The 19,461-nt window shown below is 39.4% G+C and overlaps 1 pseudogene; it reads right to left on the reverse strand.

The window, feature by feature from the left end:
* Positions 1–2,002: 2,002 nt before the first annotated feature.
* Positions 2,003–18,757, reverse strand: LOC139720633 (uncharacterized; annotated as a pseudogene).
* Between the last annotated feature and the right edge of the window lie 704 nt (positions 18,758–19,461).

The following is a 19,461-nucleotide window of genomic DNA, read 5'->3' on the forward strand; positions in this document are numbered from 1 at the left end:
GAGACCGCGCCAGTGGGGCGAAATTGAAACTTAAAGTGACAATGGAAACGCGACGATGTAAATTGCGTCTCACAAAGCCTCTTTGAGACCTGCCGCATCTAGGCCTATATTGATTGCAGTGAAGAGGACATAATTGTCAATTCTTGTAAGAATAATCTGCACGGTAACAGTATACCTGGAAAGAAAGTTTCGCGGTACATTTTATAGTTCTTTTTTTCTAGGAGGAACATTTGTTGATAATGTGCCTAATGGGTGGTCCATTAATTCACTTTGGTTTATAAGTGAGTTGTGTCATTGAAGGTATAATCTTACGTAATGTTTGGATGCTCAGTGGGAGATGTAATCCTGTGCAATGATATTAATCGTGGAAACTGGAGAAACTTACTTAACAATTTAATTGTCTAGACGTAAATCTGTGTGGACGCACGACAAGGTTCCATGCACTCAATGGAACAGTATGTAACATGACTACAATCATATTCCAAAATCCTTTGCTAATACCATTCAACATTCAACACGCAATTAATCAAGGGTACATTTTTTCACATCCACATCTGATATAAATCATTTTTCTCATTTCTAAACTGAACTCGGCATCAATGAATATGTCTGCTAGGAGTTTCAAAACATCGTGATACTTAACAGATACAGCAGTTATCTAAATTTGTGGTATCAATCAGTGGGAACTTCATAGGAAATCATAATGTTCATCTTTTCTCAAAAAAGACAGAAATGAATATAATTATATGCATATATACATATATATGATATGTATATGTATATATGATATATATACATATCATATATATATGTATATATGTATGTATATATAATGATTCATCCATTTACTTGCAGCTATGTGCGTTAATGTAGAACGAAGAGGAAACACATGAAAATACTTCTAATTGTGACTAGAATCTGCATCTCATTTTATTACAGATAATAAATCATAAATTCTTGCAGGATATCGACGAGGTCTGAATCTTAATCACGAAGAGGGTAAAACAAATATAAAAACATGATCTTAGAGCGTTTTGTTGTTTTAGCAAGCATTCCATAGCTTTTTTCCCCCTTTAAACTGTAGAAAATTTAAACGTTTTTAAAACATTACAAAATTACGAACACTTTTTCATCAAATATGGTGTCTAAAGTCGCGTGATACGTTCTATTTCGTTCATTTTGGAAAGGGTAGGAACATTCTACTTTGGAAACGCTGTATACACAAGACAGTTCACTCAGCCAGGCAAGGCTATCTGATATTTCTTTATTTGTTAAACCACGTGACTGTAATTGTATCAAGGACAGTACCAAAGTGACATCTTAAAACTGTGGAGAGTACTGAGGAATTGAACTGTTGCGAAATTTCTGGTATATGGCACGATGGAAAATATCATCGGGAAAAAACTGACAAATGAAATTGTGTTTTCCGTTGGCATACTTCATTTTTTGTTCCATAAGATGTACTTGAGACATAGAGGGCATTTAACAAATAAACTGAGTATACATAGCGTGATCTTTCATGATAACATGGCTATAGTGACTATTGTACAAGTCCAGTGTTTACACATTAACATTCAATATTTGTACACAAAAATACACAAACATAATAACGTCTGTTTTATTTACTGCATTATGATAATGCGCAAACTTGCCAACATCAAAAACGTGTCCGTGGTGTCTGATAGCGTGATATAGGCCTACAGTTTGTGCGTTGTCGCTTTGTCATGTTTGTGTGTACGTTACGAATAACATTTCTCCCTCACGTGTCGTGACCAATGCCCAGTCCTGACAACTTTTACTCAGCTTTTCTAACATAAACCATCATCAAGCATGTGCAGCTACCTGTTCCCATGACAAGTATTTAAAATGGTAGATATGACTTCAATCAAAAGCTTTCAAAACTGTCTCATATGAAATAGTCTGAGAGAGTCGCATAATTCGCTACACGAGGCAAGTAAGCGGCAGTGGTGAGGATGGGATGGGTAACGTGGCCAGAAGATTGCTATACGTGACCCGAATGGGGAAAGTAGTGGTGGCCGTGCATATGCGTGAACATTGGCGACCCGACCACGTATGGTATCGCGGCGCCAGCGGCGTGTAGAGGAGAGTGGTACGTAAGATGTGAGCCGTACATGAGTCCTGTGCCGTACGCCGCGGCGTGCAGCCCTGCCGCCGATAGCGGTGGGGAAGGCTGCGGGGTAGTAACGGACGTGGTGGTAGGGGCATTAGGGTCCATACCGGGGTTCTGTTTCTTCCACTTCGTTCGTCGATTTTGGAACCAGATTTTCACTTGTGTCTCTGTTAGACTCAATGACAGGGCCAGATTCAGACGCTCACACACGCTCAAATATCGCGTCGTTTTAAATTTGTTCTCGAGAGCGACCAGCTGTTCGTACGTGAACGCAGTTCTCGCCCGCCGGGGTTTGCCGGCCTTTGCGTTGTTGTTGCCGTCGCTGTCAGACCTCTTCCGCTTCTTGCCTGGGATGTCGTCCTTGTCGTCACACTCTTCCCCGCTCACCCGGTCGTCTAGGTCGGGATCCCTACTGTCCTGGTCCTCATCAACGTGACTCTCGTCGTCATCCTCGTTGTCGTTAACGTCCACGTGCTGATCCAAAGACGGAGACAGTGGATCTTTCAGGGCTTCGTCCACCAGCGAGTGTTCGGAATCTGAACGAATGAAAAAGAGGAGAAAAAACTGTTTTAACTATAAAAATGTAAAACATGTATTCATACTGATATAATTCCTACTTTCAATTATTATTCATTATTAGCTCTATCTTATCTTTTAAAGTAGTACTCTGTACTTTCTAAAGACCTTGCATGGTCATGACGTGGAAGAGTGATTTGTAATTTTCCTTGCAAGTCCAAATGGTATCAACATAACACACGGTAAATTTGCATTCAAAATGTTTCACTGTTTTCAGTTGAAAAAAAAAAAAACCTATCTCATACAAACCTATTTTAGTGTGTGTGTCTGTCAGTGAGGAGAGGTTGAATTCCATTCCTTTGTCTTCAATCAAATTGACGACGTAAAGAAATTTAAAGATATACGCAAGCTGATCAGTTACTTTGAATTAATGGAGTGCCGTGAAAATGATTTTCTTGTCGAAGGAAAATTGCGTTTCATAAGACACATAATCAGAACGGAATGGCGACTTTAATATGGCTTAATACATTTACATGTTGCCTGCTGAGCAACCAAAATGGCCGCCGAAAAACAGATACATCCCTCATATATTATTATTTCTTAGCAGAGGAATGTAAATCAAATTTCACTACGAAGACAGATTGGTATAATATGCTCACAAATAAGCCAATATTCACATATTATAGACTGTAAATACGATAATTGGCTTTGTGCTATTATGTCCTATGCATGTCTTTGTTTGGAATGTAACGTACAGAGGAATCGTTGAAATACATGGGGAGAATTTTTTTTATAGCCCCCCCCCCCCTCAAAATCGTAGGAGAGAAAATTCAGCGCAAAGGGCTTTCTCCAAGACCGAACATGCAATCAAATTAGGATCAATTAAATCTTCATCACCCTTGAGTCGTTTTATCGTGCAGTAAATGCAAATGAAGGCGACGCTCTAGTTTCTACCATCACCATTAAAATATTCTTGCCTGTCCGTGTCACGAAGTAGAAAAAAAAAAGGGAAACACCCAGGGTTGACTCGGCTGAATTTTGACGGCGGATTTCACCCCCTTCATCACGTTCAAGTTTCAAAGCATAAATATTAGCGATAACAATCTCCCGTCTCTTTAGAGTCACGGTTCTCTGAAGGAAAGAGTGGGTTGAGAGACAGAGAGAGAGAAGAAAAAATAGGAAAAGAACTTGACTCTCTATTTTCAAACTGCTAATGCAAATTGACAGATGCTATTAAAAAAACTGCAACATAAGGGAAATGATGATATGCCGTAATACCCAATTTCATTATACAAATTTTCCCAGTCTTCCAAAGAAAATGACGAATAACCCAGCCTGAATTTTTGCGGCAGGTCCCACTGTCAAGGGAGGTGTTATAACATACACTCACTCACACACACACACACACACACACACACACACACACACATACACACAGCTAATATATGCACACAATAATGTGTATGTGCGTAAGTGTATGTGTGTGTGTTCCATTGGCAGACTTGCAAATTCATGTTCCATGCCATGCGGGTTTTTTTACGGCTGAATCAGAGATATTTAGTACAAACAACTAACCAAGAAATGAAAATGAGTGCATCATAAACAACAACAACAACAACAACAAAAAATCCGTGTGGCTGTTCCGAAATGTTATCCAATAGCAATGATGTGGTTTTGAGAGCTAAGTCTATCTTTTTAAATTAATTTTCCTGTTACTTTCATTCAAGAAAAGAAATGAAAATCGAGACAGACAGCTAGTGCTTGCATCCATCTCTTTGCACGTATGTCTTGTGTGGTATGCCATGCATATATACTGTACATTATTTATCTATTCTTCAATATAGATCCATAATATGAAAATCTGGGTACCGCTCTACCTGTCATAACACACAAGCTTGCACACACACCACGAGTTATACATAATCACGCCAGATCCACACTGCGCATTATTTCATGAAATTAACTCGAAAGCTGACGTCATAGTTCGCTCACTCTATTGTAGACACCGAGTTCCTGTGTAGCAACACGTCACGAGTTTGAGATAACATTCTCTTTGCTCCCTCTTTCTTTGGGTAATGTAGCGCTAATTATGATGCCGCATCCAATATCGATTTCGAGATATTGCGAATCCTTGCAAATTCTTATATCTTGATACTTTCATTGATGAAACCTACCATAAAATTGGAAAATATTTCACTCATAAAACCAGAATGCTGCATGAACTTAACTATAAAACTATAAGGCCCGAATTCACGAAGGTGATACAAATGAAACCATGGCTTAAACCATGGACAAAAATCATGGAGCGCCAAGTGTCGCATGGAATATTTCGTTACGAAATCAGTCATTTCGTCGTCCACGACATAATAATTTCGTTAGCGAAACGGTCATTTTGTTGACGAAATGACTGGAAAATGGTCATTAAGACTATTTGATTGTGCGTAGAAGAGATTTCTCCTAGAGATATAACATTACCAATTTGGTCGTGGTACAAAAAAAAAGAGAGAAATATTTATCGTTTGTTTGTTTGTTTTGTTTTGTTTTGTATTGTTTTGCCTGTTTTGTTTTTGTAGCCGAAAAGAAGAGCGAAATAATTAAAAAAGAAAACACTGACTAAGCAATGTCATACAAGGGAAAGCATGAATGTAAATATGTCTTTAACATCACAATTGTTTGTGCATACCATAGCAGCTACTTTGCTTTTTGTGTTGTTGTGTTTTTTTTCCCCCAGCACTATTGGCCACTTCCAATCCACTTTAAATACTTGTTCGGTTAGGAGAGTATTACGAACTCTAAAAATATCGGCAGCCACTTTTTGAACACTTTTCCTAACGCTGATAATGCATTCGTCCCTACTATCACACACACACACACACACACACACACCAAAAAAAAAAAAAAAAACACAACAAAACAAAACAAACAAACAAACAAAAAACACGGAAACTCTCTCTTGATTATTTTTCTTTAAGCATTAGGGGGTTGATATTGTGAAGATATCATTATTTGATGGAATGAATGTCAAAAGCATTCCAAGGGCATGACATTACCTTGAGTATGCTGACGTGTCCATTACAACCTTAAAAACCAAACCACAGGGGTTCGAAATATGCCATTAGTCCCCCACCCCCCTCCCCCTACACACACACACACACACACATGCAATTTGTACCCGAAGGTGTGTGAATTACTACCTCTTTTTTTGCGAGCTACAAGCCACGGAGAGAACAAACAAAAGTGCACAATGGCTAACTTGTAGCTATCTTCCTCAGAATAAATATTGCAGTTAAATGCTGTAAACACAGACAACAATATTACGCCAAGCAGATAAAGCTACGTCATCTGCTGGCCACGGCCGCCCCATGATCGTTTGCTCGGCCAGGACAAATCGAGTGCGGTGGGCCAGAGTGGGGGTATCTCGGGAAACAAACAGCCCGTAATGAGTCCAAAATGAACAGAGGTGTTTAATTAGCGATGGTATCACTTTGGGGGAACTGGAAAGACAGGTAAAAGAATGGAGGTTGAGTGTACACCTCTGTCGTTAACGTGCCCCCGTTTTATTGCTCAATCAATTTAAATGTATTTAGTTTGTGATTCATTTTCGATCCAACGCATCCGGGGGGTTATGGGTTAGCAGGATTGATTTAAATGGCACACGGAGAGGTGAGAATGAAAAGGGTGACCGCTTTTTGGAGGCCCCGGTGCATGCGTCGCTCTAAGTGCCATCGATTACAATGAGGATGTCCAATCTATTGGGGGATAGCTTGTAATTATGCAGTGTTATGAGAGGTAATCAATAGATGTCAATTAAGGGAGAATCACATAGCCCACATGTTAGATGAATTCCGGTATCACGTGTATAGGAGGACACATAGGGCCTATACGTTCCCATTTTGTGCACCCAGCAAGCATCGAGAGATGCAAGGCAGATGTATAAAGCAGAAGCCCTTTTCGGCTATCCCACTCGGCCTCCATATCATGCTTTAATCCATGTCGATAGCATTTGATGCCTCAAAAGTTTTCACTGAATCCGCCGAAGGGCCCTTATAAATTCCCTTTCGAGGGCGCCGCACATTGCAGCCAAATACATGGAACTCTTTCACAGGATCGCTTTGGCAAAGTACAGCTATGATAGTATGAAAACGTCACAAAGCAAGCATGCAGACAAAATGCCCCAGCCATCTAGTGCACCGGGGCAAGTAGGTTAACCTATCATTGAGAATTATGTGCAGAAAATTGTGTTAAATGAATCAGATGTAAGGATAGAAAACGGCCGGTGACACACATAGCTGTGTATGCACTGACGCGATGGAGACCCTTGTCAAACCATGGAGATACGAGCTTACAGAAAATACACAAAATGGAGAGCCACAACATGCAACACATAATGGAATTATTGCAATATATTTGACATAGTGGTGTCACCTTGCACTCCTGTAATTTCTTGCAAAACGTTAATAAAAGAATCATGGATATTAAACATCACTCTTGTTGGACCGTTTTTCGACTAGTCAATTAAATCAAGGAAAGGAAACGAACGCGTAATTTCTACACTTTGTCAGGGTATGCAAGAGTATGTTAATGATTATGCACAAAAGGGGTTAACTTGATCAAAGTTGATGATATTGAATGAGTGAGAGGTATAGAACGAGACGGTCTGAACATTTTGAAAGAAATAAACTAAGATGAAAAAGAGATAAAATTATAAAAGAACAAGATACTTAAACTCATAAATAGGCAATTAGTTTATATATTTCCACATTATACTTTCAACAAAAATTCTAGAGTTAAAAACTCTACAGGTAATGGAAAGTGTGTGTATGCAACAAATAGAAAACTCTGACTTATTCAGAGTAACTAGAGACTTCCAACCTTTATTTCATCCTTGAAAAAAAAAATCTCAAATAATGTTCTGTTCTGAAATGTTATGCTGCCATTAGTCCCAATTTACCACTGAACCTGAGGAGATATTTACAAATCACTAGGAGCAGTGCATTTTCCATACATTAAAATGAAAAATATATATATGTTGTTCTCCTGAAAGAATGATCTGAGTGTCGGCGGTATTTCAGCGGTTTTCAACTTTGCGAGAGCACCAATTATCTTCCGTTCTGCAAACTCCTTTGACACTAAATGCTACCCGCTTTTCCTCCCAGGTTCCAGCCGAACATCTTATAATGCCGCCAAACGGGCCGATGAAGCTTTGCGTGAACACGAAATTAATGTGTGACAGAGTGGAGTCTTATCTTAAACGGTCGGAGTATCCACCGTCTCCCTGGCGACATGAATCCGATTCATTTTCCGTTTAAACGTCATCTCGTGTGAAACAAGATCAACGAAAGCCGCGTGCGCCTGTGACTCGAGGAAGCGAGTTACACGCCCCGTTCACCGGAGAAGTCCCCCGCTGGTCTTGATCGGGGGACGGTCGGCTCACCGCGGCGTCTTTGAAGCATTTATCCCCGTAACTCCAGGGTTCACCGCTCGCGACCAATGGGCCGAGTACGCACCAAAATTGGCGTGCTAAATAGAAACACAACTCTTCCCAAAGTTGGACCAGGTGCTCCTTCAAGATAGAGAAGCCTTCTTACGATGCGGTTCTTCAAGAAAAACTGATTGCAATGGAAAAATCGACAAATTGTTTTTTCAGTCACCTTAAATTTCTGCATCGTGAACACTTGTAGCTGGCGCCGAGGGGTACACTTTAATTTTACGGCGTGAAAGGATGACTCTATAAAAGCTCATTTCATGGCTAACTTGGCTCGATTTCGAAAATTGATCGTGACTTGCGAGAACCGATTGTATCCCCGCCGATCTGGCCGCCATTTATTTCTCGTTTTCGTTCCGTGTCGAGCGGCAATAAATTAAAACCACGCAGCCACACTCGTCCCGTTTTTATTGCGCTAAACGCTTCACATTTCCGCCGTCAGCGAATCGTTTCATATGACAAACCGCATATTTCGAAATATATATCTCGGGCAGCGAAACAGAACAAGCGAAATTCTAACATATCATAAAAAATCCTAATAACAACAAGCCTAGCTGACAGTTTCTTTCAAGACCTTTTAGGCAGAGACAATTACACAAAACAGACCTATAGCTGTTATATACAATCATCAGCTCTTTGGATTTCAAAACAATGAACAAAGGAAGAGCAGGATAGACTTTTTGAGCCCGATATTATGTGCGCTCATGGAAGACTGAATCTTTAACAAAGTATCATGCAATTTTTGCTTTGAGGGTACTAGTATGTAAAGCTAACTTATACTAAAATCATAAACGCTTTGCACTGCACTGTAACATATAATCTTTTGATTCAGTGGTCTCGAATTCCTCATCTCATAATTATGAAATCAAAATATTTTGATGCAACACACGATGTCACTTAGGAATGCACTTTCATCGCTACAATAAGCATGATGCTGGAACTGATAAATATCTAAAAAGAATAGTACTAAATAACAACAAATATGCTGTTTACCCAAACTGCTTTGCAAATGAAAGAAGTATACAACACTGTCAGATCTTAAGTAAAGATTAGATAAGATGATGCCAAGCTGAGGTATGTAGTTGATAGATTATGAGCTAAAAATAAGCAATCCAAACACCAGAAAATTGACATTTTCTAGATTTCAAACGCAGTGATTCTTTTCAAGGAAACGTCTCAGATAAACTCTGCTAAAAAGTTTGTCCCTTTTTTTCTCAGCTTCAGGTAACACTGTTCCGTTACTACATGAAGGCTTTAGGAAGCTTTGCTTCAGAAATCCTCTTTCAATCGTCAAATTAGCAACTCCAATTTCTCTGCATATCTCATATTGTAGAAATATTAAAATGAGAATGGTTGAATTGATCGAATCTGCATAAAAAACAGTTAAACATTTAAAAGAAAATGGACAGAAAAGAAAAATAAAATCATTCTAAAACGTGTTGCCAATTGGAAAATCAGTTATAGCTATAAATCTACAAATCCAAGAGTCTTTGTGAATGAAAAAGAAAAGTGGTTCTTTGGGCAACAAAGAGTTCAAATGAAACTCAAACAGTATTGATGGTAAAAGCTCATGGTAAAAAGATACAGCACCAAACTACAGGAATGTCGTTTCTGGCTCTTGGTGGGTTTTAAAGGATAACGTGTTAACACTTCTGTAATTAAGATTTCACTGAATTAATACGTTTTGATGCGCTGATGCACTTCGTGAATTTAACAGAAGAAGGGCACATCAAAAATCCTATAACAGCACAGGTTCTTGAGGCTGTAGTACTCTAGATAAACGCTAACCGGAACGAGAATATTCATCACTTCTATGTCAATAGGTACTCCGTCCGATTAAATGCATTTTCTAAACTCCTCTCTAAATATTATTACCGAAGAGACATGGGGAAATCCCTAATTATGGATGATAACATTGTATTTACTGTTTTTTTTTGTGTGTGTAAGTGTGTGTGCGCGCGCGTGTGTTTGTGTGTTTGTAAATCTTTGATTTAGTTTGAGTCAAGAAAGCAGAATTTTCTAATTTTCTTCGAGTCTTCACAGGAACTACCTTAATGGCGAGTAAAAACATTCCGTTGATACCTTTTTGAATGTTGCTTACATGACTTGTTATACTTAACAGACGCAAAATTAGATCTCCTTTCCGTCGGAAATCTTTGCCCTGCAGGCAACAGAGAGACGATTACTTCTGAATTGTGTCATTTATAGAGGCAAAGATCGGCATGTATTACGGCTACTTTAAAATCATGTCGTTATGACAAATCCCTTCAAGAAGTTCTTCCATCCCTTTATATCGTGCTTGGAAACTGAATTGGATGGCTATGTCGACTAATAGGTGATCATTAAAAAAAAATACCTTTTTACTTCAGCTCAGGTTTTCGCAATCACGAATAATTAATGGCTTGGAGGATGCTTGAATGTAAGATTCTCCTCCGGTACATTTCCATCACATGTGAACACAAAAAGTTAGGGGGAAAATGAATCTCAAACCATCAATATCTTCACGGTTTTCTCAACGGTACTTACAGCGGACGCTTGCGGCGCTGCATGTTGACGGCTCCGCAAAATGCAGACTGAGTATATAAGTCATCTGACTATGTCATGATAACTCCAAACACAAAACCATGGAGCAACATAACATAGGCCTCCCGGAAATATTTACAAACTAAGAATATATACTTTTTGGGGGGCACTCTGCTCGCGTTTGTATAAAACTAATTTTGAATTGATGAATTATCTTATCATGCTTTAGATGAAAAAATATAAAACTAATGTTGAATAGAATAACTATTTTATTATGTTTCATATGAAAATGAGTAAAAGAATTATGAGCACAATATGATATCTGATAAAAATTGTGTCTGTAAAGGGGAAGTATAGCTGTTGTGTCAAAACAAGTCACTTATTACGCTTGAGTGTATTCTGTCAAAAGAAAGATCGAACAGTGAGTAAGATAGAAAAGTGTATAGCATCTATAAAGATATATAGGCATAGCTGCATATGATATAGGCCCTAGATAGATATCAAGATAGCTAGATAGCTAGACAAATAGTGTGTGAGAGGGAGAAAAGGGGGAGAGAGAGGGGGAGAGAAAGGGGGAGAGAGAGAAAAGTAGGACACGACGGAGCTATAGGGAAGAAGTACGAGATTGGGAGAAGGAAAATGTTAGTAGATAGAGAACGTAAAGATGGAATAGTGCCTTGAGAAGGGAGCGGCGAACCCTCGTCTGGGTCGGCCGCCAGCCGGGTTGCGTTTCATGCTAATAGTAATTCGGACATGGGCGATTGCGCGCGAACATCGAATCTCGCCTTGTTATGGTTAAAACTCACCCGCTGAGTGAATAGTGCGCTGTGCGGAGACCGTATACACGCACACACACACCTGCTAACCAGAAAATTATGAGACGGATAGCAGACGACACACATTTTTTACCACGTGTCATTGTTACAAAAATGATGCATTTTGTTTTTAATAATCATAGTTTGAGCATGCTAATGAGGAAAATAAAATAGAACATAAAGGGGAGGGAAGAAGACCGACAGGACAAAAAAGAAACGTTCGTACGAATGCAAACATGAATGGTCCTGTGGCGGAAGTTTGGAGATTGCGACCAGTTCTTCCATGGAATATGTTCTGTTTCTAACTTTTGGTATATTCCATGATGTACAGGAGTATATACTATCTTCCTCTCTCTTCCCCTACACAAAAATTGTCACTCGTAAGTATGCCCACAGCTTTGAGAGCAATTAAATGGGAGATAATATGATTGATCCATGTCAAAATCACCCCCAAAACGTCCCTTTTAAAGTGAGGAGGTTATGGACAGGGTTAATACTACATCACGTTACTGCTTCTAAGTATGACAAAGCATAAAAAACGAGAAAAAATACAAAAGTACGAAATATGCAGCGTTAACTCATGCAAACTTTTATTCATCCAAACCTGACTGAATTTCATTGTATTCTTGCACATGATTCAAAGTCTTTTGTATACAGTCGGTTGTTATCTGTTCGCTCGCACATCAGGTACCACCGACGCCCAAGGCCTGACAACAGAGTGCGCACTTCACTGATATTTTCAAAGCGTGTCCATTGCAATTCCATGACTGTGTGGTTATATACTACTCGTCCCATGATGTTGATACGACCAAGGAGTTACTAACTCCTTGATATGACAACTCCTTGATATGACCACTTGCTGACCGTTCTAGCTATTGACCAACCTTAGCTGTCCCACATTCTGATGGGTCAATTGTAACTTTCATTCGGGAAAAAGTCATTTCTCTGTGTCCGCTTTTCCACTATTGCAGTAAATTAAACATGAGGTATGAATATACCTAGAGTTATTCTAAGCTTAATTTCATACGAATGCTGATGTGTTGACATGTTTGTACATATATGATTCATGTATACATGAAGAGTTTTATTGCAAAACGAGCTAAAGCCATTTTTGTTAAGTTGAGATATTTGTGATTAAAGCAGCTAAAAACAAAGAAAATAATGAGAAAATATAGGATATTTTTAATCAAAACTTCCAGAATATTCCTTTTTATGTTACAAGTGAGGCATTACTGGAAATGTTTAATTTTGCTCTATCTGATGATGGACTTACTTTGAAATGTTTAAAAATGGCGCTTAGCCCACTTTTCAATAAAACTCTTCACATCTTTATTTTCATTCTAATGTATCTATATCCATTTAATTTTTCCTCATCTTTTGTGACGGCGCATGGTCCCATTTACAAAACAATACCAGTATTTTCTACCCTGGGGCCCAGTTGAAAGCAACGATTGATAGCCACGAATCGTTTATAAAGAGAAATCCATTTGTAGCAATTACGGAGCAGTTAGTGATGACTGTCTAATTCTTTAAAAAAATGTCGTACTCTAACTTCCAAACATTTGACACAAACATGGATAACTAAATCATCCCTGTCTCTCATATCATTCATTGATTTATTATTTTGCCACATGAGAACAAAAGAATGTACAAAAAAAAACCGAGTGTGTTGTCCTAAAACAATTATCTTCAATAGTTATGATTAAAGTGACAAATATAAAAAAAAACATATAAGCTTCTTTCAGTGAGGCATTTCCTAACAGACATGAAAATTTGTATGCCATATCATTGATGGTGGAAACGTTTTTTCTAGTATACAGTAGTAGTGGCAAAAGTAACAGCAGTAGTAGTGGTGGCATTATAGTAGAAGTCGTAGTAGTAGTAGTAGTAGAAGAAGAAGAAGAAGGAGAAGAAGAAGTGGTAGTAGTAGTAGTAGTAGTGTGGGATCAAACGTAGCGATAGCAGTAGTAGTTTAGTACTCTCTAAAAAAAATCGAGTAAAAATTTTCACTCTTAAAGGAGTGAATACAAAGAAGAGTGAATTTCGAGTGAAATTGTAGTGAATTTCGAGTGAAAATGTTCATGTTCACTCATTTTGGAGTGACCTCAGGGATCACTCGAAGATTTTGGAGTGATCCCTGACGTCACTCTAAAACGAGTGAAAATGAACATTTTCACTCAGAATTCACCCCAATTTCACTCAAAATTCACTCTTTTTTGTATTCACTCCTTTAAGAGTGAAAATTTTCACTCGATTTTTTTTAGAGAGTAAGAAAAGTAGTAGAATTAAAATGCAGGTACGTTTAGTACCAGCACTTTTAAATAGTAATAGTTGTAAACAGCAGTAGCATTGTTGTTATCGAAGTATGTACATGAAACGGCAAAAGTCGTTATTAATGTTGCACGTGGTATTGCTGTTATCGTTGTAGAATAGATCTTTTTTATGTGGCCGCTGATGAAACAAGGAATCCATGCGTGCAGGAAACCAAGCGACCGAAAGCTTTAAGTTCCCTTCGAATCACTGCTGCAAGACACTTGTAAGAGGGAGACAAAACTAACAGCAGGTGATTAGAGTAAAGGAGTGGTATAGTCGCAGTAGTAGTTGAAGTAGTGGCAACAAAGGAATCGTAGTCGAGTATGGGTGGGTGGATCATCCGCGTTATGAATTCCTGAAATATGATGCAAATGCGAAAGGGGGATGTTGTTATCTGTGACAGCTACTTAATTGCATTTTGCCCGTAGCAAGCACAATGATTTATAGCTTCGAGAGCAGACGCCTGTTGAGTCTATTGGCGACGTATACAGGAAACTTTGAGCAGCACATCTGCATGAAATTCTCAGCCATCAAGCTCGGCGCGAGTGATGCAAAGTACGGGGATTACAGATCCGAGTGAGATGGGTCTATAAAAGTCTAGATACACGTATATATATGCACGGGGAATGCTTGAGTTTTCATGCATTTTAATGAAGCTTAGATATTCCATCAGAGATCCCTCAGTAAAATTAGATGGGCTTTACGATGAATTCAAGAAAGAAAGGATATCGTTTGCACTAAGGAGAAGAGTGACATTTTCATCGATTAATCTCACTGCCATGAACATTTACTAGCAGTAATTGGAAACGTACTATTTAGCTGATCTGACGAATATGATTAGTATGCAATGCAGATTAAAACTCGTTTGGAGGTTAGACTTAATGCCTTTTTCTGACGAAGAAGAACAGAAAAACAAATCCAACAGGATAAATCACAATGACGTGTTTGACTTTCCGACGAGTCTTCTTGTTAGCCACCGGGAATACCAGGTAAGATCACGCAATCACTTTCGACAATGTCATCTATTCCGTAGATTTGTCGTAACTGGAGCACGCCAACCGTCGAGTTGTGCATCGTTTTAAAGCGAGAACGAATGCAACTCATGGCCATAGTCCAACACATACCTATACAAAACGCTGTCTAGTCCTTCAACGTGAGTAACCACATGCCAGCGTATGTTAAAAATCCAAACATGAGTCACGTGGGTTTGACAAGCAGTATCTTGTATAGGGATTAAAGTAGCACTGCACTCCATTTGCTAATAGACATCAGGTAGATAGACAACAGAACAGGAAAAGTGTCTTCAAAAATAAGACAAATAATAGGAGAGTTAGGGAATTTGTAGATTTAACCTGGTTTTACTAAAATAGTGATATATGCAAATCAGCTGACGTCATAAGCACTCCTCGCCCTAGTCTGCAGTCACCTGTACACAAATCACTATCAGATTTCCTATCGACATGAATCCAAGAACAAGCAATACTATTGACAACACACTGCTCCATTGTATAGACTTACAAAATGACTTTGTGAAATGCAAGGTGTTATAACGGATGAAATGATGAATACTCATGAAATAATAATTCATCTCTTTTTAAACAATGAGAGAGTTGTTAGGTCAATGACGTCATTGTCTTGTCATATTTATAATGAGCCTGAAGAATATCACTGCCTGAAGAGAACATGTTTAACTTCAAAGTACAAGTGTTTTTGTGTCTGATTCTAAAGATAGCTTTATTTGTACTGTTTCGTAAACTTTTATTTTCTTATCAAAGTCGAGCTTAACACTGATAGGTTCACTTTTTAATCCTTTCATGTATGCTCGTAAATTATTATTAGCTGACCGATCACTACCGATTGTACGTATTTCTGGAAAAGACGGTGAGCAAAAGGCGTCAGCAAAGGAATGCCCCATTTACGTTTATTCTTGCATATAATTTGTATTAGATGAGTATCGACTTTATATATGAGAGATGACATGCAGGGGGGGGGGGGGGCTGTGCGATCTGGCACTATCAAAACCATGGTGGTTATACACTTCGCACGACATCCAGAGGCTGACTCATTGGATGTGTTTTCTGATTGTATTTCGAGCATTCTAATTAGCCTTTCAAGTTAAATCGGTCGTCTTTAAATTGTAGCTGCGACGAAGTACACGAAGTACGTATGTCATTGTGTATGCGGGTGCGAAAGAGACTGTACAATGACCCCGAGTCAGAGTGATTATCATCTTGGTATGCAGTCGATTGTAGAATTCGTGATTTAAATGCTGCCAAAAAAGAGAAAGAAAAGAAAAATACGTTTCTGAGACTTTGTTTCCGTTTTTCTTTGCGGTGAAAACAACGGTACAGTTCCGTCAGTATCGTTGTCGTGCAAATCCCTTTGGTAAATAAACAAGTACAGACGACTATTTGACATAAAAGACGTGGAGGGACGAACCTGAAGCGACAGAAACTCGGTTTGAGGCGATACAATTCCGAGCTTTTGAAAAAGACCGACAGCAAAAATAACGCAGAAATGCTTTCAGTTTCAGTGGAACGAGTCTGTAGGATGAATCCAAGGACTGCGATTTACTTTGTGAAAAAAAAAAATAATAGCAGCCAAATTGTAAAGAAATATCATTCTGCTAGATGCAAAATGTGATGAAAACAACTGTGAAACCACAAAACAAACGTGCGGTCTGTAAAATGAATTGATCATCGTGAGAGGTCCTAACGTCCATAAAAGTAGCACCAAAGAATGACGTTGCATCCAAAGAGACCTACAAATGTCCTTATAGTGTTTGCAATGTCCAGTTGTTTAAATCAAATACACATTTATTTACGCTAAGGTGAGACAGAATCCCAAGGGAAGATTAGAATAACTAAACACAACGAGGAGTCCTACAAAGTTAATGACTTATTGAAAAGAAAATGACTTATTGAAAAGAAGAAGATAGATACTTCAAACAATATCCCAATACTTCATTTCAAATATCTTCACTAAATTAATGTCTGTTAGGATTCGAATCATACAGAAAAAGCCTAGTTTCTGGCTATCACATATCAGTTCTCGTTTACTCGTCACACGAGCTTAGCTTAGGCGACGTCTATGCTGGTTAATCGGGCAGCACTCCAAGCTCCACTGACTAACTTGACTCCGACGCCAGGATCTTGGCGATTTTTCTGCATGAAGACAGAATTTCGCTAGTTCTAACCATGGAGGTACTTTGTACCTCCATGTTCTAACTCTCCGCCTCGGCGTTATCGCGGTAACCTGCCAATTCCATTTAAGGTAGTGTGGGATAGGTATTATAATGCTGTGCCATTGAGAGAATAATGATAGCTGCCTGAAGGGTAAAGATGATTGCGTGGTTTGGTCTTTCAAAATCTCAGGCGCTTGCGAACTGTGCTTGGATTTGAAAGTGTTAGTTCGACCATAATTAGGAAATCCGATGAATATCATCTGAGAAATGAAATCTGTATTTCATATTTCATTCACTGACTCGCAAAAAGAGAGACAAAGCATTGATGCACATATGCTTGTATTTCCTACACAGTTCATGCAGCGATGTCTTGGACAAATCTCTCCGTCGTGGTTCCAATGCTTTAATGTGGACTTCATCAAGAAGAACCATCTAAAATAATTTGTATATATAGGTCAGTTGATGATGTGCCGATGAAATAAACCCAATACTGTCCCTTTTTAATCACTTGCCTTGTGTCTTTGGTATTTTCCCAGTAAAGCCTGTGATATAGTGAACGTAGTCTTGAAAGGTAAGGACATTGCCGAATTGTTGCAGATACTTGTATACACTCGCATAAATGCTATATTTCTTAAGATTTTCCCATACATTATGCTTCTTTAATATCATTAGATAAGATGGTTAGGAAGTAATTTGACAACCACTTTTTTTGCCCGTCTTGACTGAAGTCTATTCCTAACAAGTTTATGTAGAACTACTCTAGATTCATGGTTGTAGTATCTCTTATGCAAAAATCCGTCATTTTAACCCCACAGCGACTATTCGTACAACAATCTGCCTGAAAGTTTCAAAGATAGAACAAGAACGTGACTGTTTCTCATCGCCCAAGTGCGTATTTGCAGATTGTTTTCTACTCTATTTATCATCTTCAGATGAAAGATGTGGAAATATCATAAAGATGATGACGATAGGTACTTGCTTCTTCTTTCTTTTCCACTCCTGCTGCACACATAAGCCAGAGAACTACAGCTATTTTATATTGGTAGATATAAGTAGGAAAAATGCTTGAAATAGGGGTACATAGATCAGTTTGACTGGAAGAAAGAAAGAAAATAAGAGAAAATTGTTAACCCACCTGACACTCTGTCATCGACCCCTCGGTCTGAGCAAGACGTAGAGAGAGCATGCCCACCAAGCAGCCTCCCTCGCTTCCTTTGCGCGGCGAAAAAAGCGGCGCTCGAAACAACGTCCCGACCGCCTACCGAGAACTCGGGTGATATCCTACCCTCTTCGTCGGCCGATAATCGTTCGGATTCCCGCTCAAGTTTTGGTGACACAGAGCCATTAAATTTGTTCGGGTCCAAGATGTCTAGCACGGAAAATGGAGTCAGCTTCGGGCGCGAGGGAGAGTTAACTTGTTCGACATCATTCTCCCTGATGTCCTGCCTGTTCTCTCGGGGTATGTTGTGGTGCATCGGGCTGCCAGTGCGAGATGGTCTCCCTACACTCCCGCGAGATATACTCCCCACTGGAGAACACGTAAGTCTTGCCGAAGGCTCAGGCGACCTCACCGCTGGACTTTCGGGCGGAGTCGACTCTGTCATCCCGCTGGGTGAGATTGTTCCGCTGAAACAATTTGTCAATGGTTTTCCGTCACCGGCTCGACCGGGACTAGAGCTGGCGTCTGCAAGGGGCTGCATGTCGATGTCCCTCACTAAATCAACTTTTCTCGCTCTCTTTTCAGTGGGTAGTTCGCCTTGCAATGAGCAAATTCGACTCGCTGAATGCATTGAAAACAGCCTTCGATGGCTTCTCTCAAACGAAAAGAAGCCCCCTGCCGAGTTATGATTTGTACATTGCAGAGAGAGACGATCACCCTAAGACGCAGCAACGGTGATATACTGTATTTGATTATCGTGTCTCTAGCATCAAAACAATTACCTCAAACCAAGTAGATGTATATCTATAATAGTAATGATAATGTTTATGCTATATCTGGGTGAGATGGTGATATCACCGGGGCATTCCACCGTGTGAGATGCTGGCACGCTCAGTAAACCATCTCCTCCTATCTCTCTCCCAGGTTCTCCCCCTACGGCTCGCTCTATAGTGTGGTACGCGTATGCCGATGCTGCCAAGTTGATATGCCACTGACCGCTACGCTATTAGTTGGAAGCCAGAGATGTGGAGGTACTGCGCAGGCGCAACACTGTTTCCATCTCGGTCATTACGCCTGATAATGACAGAGGGCTGTGCTGAAACTCGCCGATGAGCGCGGGATATATGGGTGTAATTGAAAAGGTTCACTGACAATAATTATATAGTCTCATTAGCACGGAACGTTTTAATTGGTGGACAAATTAAGTGGCTTCGCAGCACACTCAAACAGTCACATCTGTTTTCAATCCATACCCTCCACCAATACTACCATCAATCCAAACACCTTCTCTGAATAGATCGGTACTAGTTTTTTCTTGAACAATCCCGGTATGCG

This window comes from Diadema antillarum, unplaced genomic scaffold (assembly GCF_040938485.1).
Source record: "Diadema antillarum isolate AM-2024a unplaced genomic scaffold, OU_Dant_1.0 scf00000131, whole genome shotgun sequence".
Lineage (NCBI taxonomy): Eukaryota > Metazoa > Echinodermata > Echinoidea > Diadematoida > Diadematidae > Diadema > Diadema antillarum.